This window comes from Pipistrellus hanaki (assembly GCF_964339955.1).
Source record: "Pipistrellus hanaki genome assembly, chromosome: 7".
Taxonomy (NCBI): Eukaryota; Metazoa; Chordata; class Mammalia; order Chiroptera; family Vespertilionidae; genus Pipistrellus; species Pipistrellus hanaki.
Window position 1 is genome coordinate 1,747,178 of NC_140509.1, and position 5,310 is coordinate 1,752,487.

Here is a 5,310-nt window from a genome sequence, read left to right on the forward strand (position 1 = left end):
TAGCAAATCGGTTCCAGCAGATCATCAGAAAGATCATACACTATGACCAAGTAGGATTTACTCCAGGAATGCAAGGATGGTACAATATCCACAAATCAATAAACATGATACATCACATAAACAAATTGAGAGATAAAAATCATATAATCATATCAATTGATGCAGAAAAAGCATTTGGTAAAATCCAACACCCTTTCCTGATAAAAACTCTCAACAAGGTGGGAGTACAAGGATCATACCTCAATATAATAAAAGCTATATATGATAAACCCACAGCCAACATCATACTCAATGGGCAAGAACTAAAACCATTCCCTCTAAGAACAGGAACAAGACAGGGATGCCCACTCTCGCCACTCCTGTTTGACATAGTATTGGAAGTACTAGCCATTGCAATTAGACAAAAAGAGGAAATAAAAGGCATCCAAATTGGAAAAGAAGAAGTAAAGTTATCCTTATTTGCAGATGACATAATATTGTACATTAAAAAAACATAAAAAAAACTAATTGACTTAATAAATGAATTTGGCAATGTAGCAGGATACAAAATTAATGCCAAGAAATCTATGGCATTTCTATACACCAATAGTGAACTTACAGAAACAGAGATTAAAAAAGCAATCCCATTTACCATAGCACCACAAAAATTAAGATACCTAGGAATAATCTTAACTAAGGAAGTAAAGGACTATATGCGGAAAACTACACGACACTGAAAAAAAGAGATAGAGGAAGATGTAAACAGATGGAAGAACATACCATGTTCATGGATTGGTAGAATCAACATCATCAAAATGTCCATACTTTCCAAAGCAATCTATAGGTTCAATGCACTCCCCATTAAAATACCAACGGCATATTTCACTGACCTAGAAAGAACTCTCCAAAAATTTATTTGGAACAATAAAAGACCCCGAATAGCCACACCAATCCTGAAAAAGAAGAGTAAAGTAGGAGGGATTTCAATACCAGATTTCAAGCTGTATTACAAAGCCACTGTTCTCAAAACATCCTGGCACTGGCACAAGAACAGACATATAGACCAATGGAATAGAATAGAGAATCCAAAATAGAGAATCAACCCAAATTACTATGCTCAATTAATATTTGACAAAGAAGACACAAATATACAATGGAGTCAAGACAGTCTCTTCAATAAATGGTGTTGGGAAAAATGGACAGATACATGCAAAAAAAAAAAAATGAAACTAGATCATCAACTTACACCATACACAAAAATAAACTCAAAATGGATACAGGACTTAAACATAAGACAGGAAACCATAAAAACACTAGAGGCATCCACAGGCAGCAAAATCTCAGACATATGCCAAAAGAACTTCTTCACTGATACTACCCCTAGGGCATAGGAAGCTAAAGAGAAAATAACCAAATGGGACTACATCAAAATAAAAAGCTTTTTTACAGCAAAACAACAAGAAAGCCCACTGTATGGGGCAACATATTTGCAAATGTTATCACTGATAAAGGTTTAATCTCCAACATCTACAGACAGCTTATACAACTAAATAAAAGAAAGATAAATGAGCCAATTAAAAAAATGGGCAATGAACCTAAATAGAATCTTCTCAAAAGAAGACAGAAGTAAGGCCAAGAGGCACATGAAAACATGCTCAAAGTCACTAATTTTCCGAGAGATGCAAATCAAAACAACAATGCAGTATCATCTCACACTTCTCAGAATGGCCAACATCAACAAATCAACAAATGACAAGTGTTGGCGAGGTTGCGGAGAAAAAGGAACCCTCGTGCACTGCTGGTGGGAATGCAGACTGGTGCAACCACTGTGGAGAACAGTGTGGAGTTTCCTCAAAAAATGGAACTTCCATTTGACCCAGTAATCCCACTTCTAGGATTATATCCCAAGAAACTAGAAACACCAATCAGAAAGGACATATGCACCACTATGTTCATAGCAGCACAATTTACAATAGCTAGGATTTGGAAACAGCCTAGGTGCCCATCAGTAGATGATTGATCAAAAAACTATGGTACATCTACACAATGGAATACTATGCTGCCATAAAAAAGAAGGAATTCTTATCATTTGCAGCAACCTGGATGGAATTGAAGAACATCATGCTGAGTGAAATAAGCCAATCAATGAAAGAGAAACACCACATGACCTCACTCATTTATGGAAAATAAGGATCATTATAAACTGATGAACCAAATGATAGATATAGCGACAGTAAAGCAACAGCAGACAGTCAAATTACAGCGGGGAGGGCAGGGAGATCTGGGGTAGATAAGAGATCAACCAAAGGCCAAGACGGGTTTGGCTCAGTGGATAGAGCCACCGCCTGCGGACTGGAAGGTCCCAGGTTCAATTCCGGTCAAGGGCATGTACCTTGGTTGCGGGCACATCCCCAGTCGGGGGTGTGCAGGAGGCAGCTGATCGATGTCTCTCTCTCATCGATGTTTCTGACTCTCTATCCCTTTCTCTTCCTCTCTGTAAAAACTCAATAAGATATATTTTTATTTTATTTTTTTATTTATTTTATTTATTTTATTTTATTTTTTTTCCTCCAAACCGTTTATTAACTCCTGAGTGTCACAGGGCAGGGCTGGGGCAGGCCAGAGCCAAAACCGAGTCTCTGTTGGGGGCGGGGGTCCTCTGCGGTCCCCCTCCCTTCCCCCATGCAGCCCCGGAGACTGTAAGTCCAGTGTGTGATATTCCACCTCCCTCCGAATCCCAGGAAAGTGGGAGGTAGCAATTGTGCTCCAGTGTCATCCAGACGAGTCCAACCAGTCTGCAGCCAGGGCCCCTGTGGGCTCGTCTCTGTCTCTGTGTCTGTCTCTGTCCAGAGTCACACGTACACCGCCCGCCGGGAGATGAGGGAGCCGTCCAGCTGGGACTCCATGTCGTCCTCCAGCGCAAGGGACGGAGGCAGCATGAGGCCCTTCTCGGCCTTCTCCTCCTCTTCCTCGTAGTCCTCCTCTGCGACCTGGCCGTCCGGCCTCTGGGAGCCCGGGGCTGTGGTGGTCCAGAAGACGGGGCCCCCGTTCTCAAACACTTGAGTTTTCGGATCGTAGGATCCCTGGCCAATGTCCGGTCCTCCTCCTGCTCCTCCAAGGCTCTTCCTCCTCCTCCTCTTCCTAAGCAGCACGAAGGCCAAGACCCCCCCAGCCAGAAGCAGCAGCACCAGCAGCGTCCCCACCACGGCCCCCCACACCATGGGACCCTCGTCTCGGGGAGAGGCCCGGGGGCCTTCTCGGACGAGGACCACCTGCTCGGCGCGGCCCGAGCCCTCGGCGTTGCTGGCGGTGCAGACGAAGGTGGTGTTGACCAGCCTGTCCACCAGGTGGACTAGCAGCTGGGGGGCCCTGGTATTTCGCTGAGGCCGGTAAGGAGCCCGAAGTCGTGCTCCAGATGTAGCTTGTGGGCTGCGGGTTGCTGCGAACATCACAGTTCAGAGTGGCCTCACTACGGCCGAGGTACCAGTTGTCATCATAGCCAGAGATGGAGACCTGGGGGGAGTGGGGGGGGGGGGGTAGCGCACAGACACGGTCACGGGCAGCAGGGCGGGCTCCTCCAGGGCCTCGTGCTCCACCTTGCAGGTGATCCTGACGCCATCTACTTGGCTGGAGGGCACCACGGCGTAGCGGCTGGTGACGGTGAGCGTGCCGGACAGGGGCCCCGCGGTCCCGGTCTCCTTCTGCTCCCCGTGCAGGGGCGAGAGCCAGGAGATCTTGGCGGGCGGGCGGCTCCCCGAGGAGACACAGCGCGCCACGGGCACCGGCTCCGCGCTGAGCGCCACCTCCTGGGTCTCGGCGTGGTTCTGGGGCTGGGCTATGGTCCTGAGCCAGGTCACCCCACGGCTGGTGCCCAGGGGGAAGGTGGCAAACTCGCAGGAGAAGTTGCCCTCGTCCTCCACTCTCAGCCCCTGCAGGACCAGCGTGGCGCCACGTCCCGCAGCTCGGCGCCCGGCCGGGCGCCAGGGCTCTGGCCCATGGAGCGGAAGGACAGCCGGTCCTTGGGGAAATGCCGGTTGGGGAAGCTGAGGCCGTGGGACGGGTGGAAGGCGGCCACGCTCTGCAGGTCCCCGGATGGGTCCAGGCGCTGCCATGTCACCTGGGAGACGTTGCCCTTAGGCCCCGGCGACTGCAGGTAGCACGGCAGCTCCGCCGTGTCCCCCAGGCGGCCCCGCACCTCGGCGGACATGCTGACCCGCCCATTCTGGGCTCAGGCCTCTCGGAGCAGCAGCGGCAGCAGCGGAGTCAGCGACGGTCTCGATGGCGGGAGGGCCTCGGCCCGGGCCATGGGGGGCCGGGGGAGGGGCTGGGGGCGGGCGGGCGGAGGCCTGCGGACCACTCTGCGAGCGCCAACCGCCTGGGCGAGCCAGCAGGTGCCTGAGGGGCTCCGGCTCCCGGCCGGCTCCCGGCCGGCTCCCGCCCGCAGCGTTCCCGTTCCCCGGCTTCCTCGATCTCGGTCCCGGCTCTCCGGGCTCCGTGCCCTCGGGCCACTAAGCTCCTCTCTGGCTGTTAGGACGACGTCACAGGATAAGATATATTTTTAAAGAGAGAAAGAGAGAGAGAGAGAGAGAGAGAGAGAGAGAGAGAGATCAACCGAAGGACTTGTATACATGCATATAAGTACAACCAATGGACACAAAACTCTGGGGAGGGAGGGCAGGTATGGGGTGGGGGGCAATGGTAAGATATGTACACAGATAATAATTTAATTTTAAAAAAGTGCTTTATTCAAAGTAATGTCCATCGCTAACTACACATTTCCCCATCTTTCAGGTAATTTGTGGATACCGTCCCAATAGAACTTTTCTTGTTTTGATGCAAACCATTCAGAGACCAAATTTTCCACTTCTTCATATATTTAGAATTGCTGCTCAGAAAGTGCATGTGCCATCGATCAGACTTTCTTTCGTGCCGTTGAAGCAACATTTTGCTGATGACTTTTCGGTTTTCCATTTGTCTTTCCTTCAGTTGATGTGGCACCCACTTTCCTTTTTTTAAAATCTTTCCCATTGCTTGTAAAGGATCGGAAATTGTTTGCTGAGCAACGTTTAATCTTTCTGCAAGTTGCTTTTGAGTTTGGCATGCATCTTCATCAATAATGCTTGTAATTGTTGGTCTTCAAACTTTTCAGGTTGACCTGGACATTCTTTGTCTTTCACATCGAAATCAGCACTTTTAAAGCATTTAAACCAGCATTCACAAATATCTTAAAATGGAGCGTGTTCACCATAAGCTTCCCAAAGTATACAATAACCTTTTCTTCAAAATAATGAATTAAAATTTTTATTGGCACAAAATTCAACATTTTTTAGT

At 48.5% G+C, this 5,310-nt stretch overlaps 1 pseudogene across 1 annotated transcript; it reads right to left on the reverse strand.

Annotated features, from left to right (window-relative positions):
- Nucleotides 1-2,545: 2,545 nt before the first annotated feature.
- LOC311626054 (nectin-2-like) lies at nt 2,546-4,504 on the reverse strand (annotated as a pseudogene). The gene has a single exon. The product of its transcript is annotated as a nectin-2-like (transcript).
- Nucleotides 4,505-5,310: the final 806 nt, after the last annotated feature.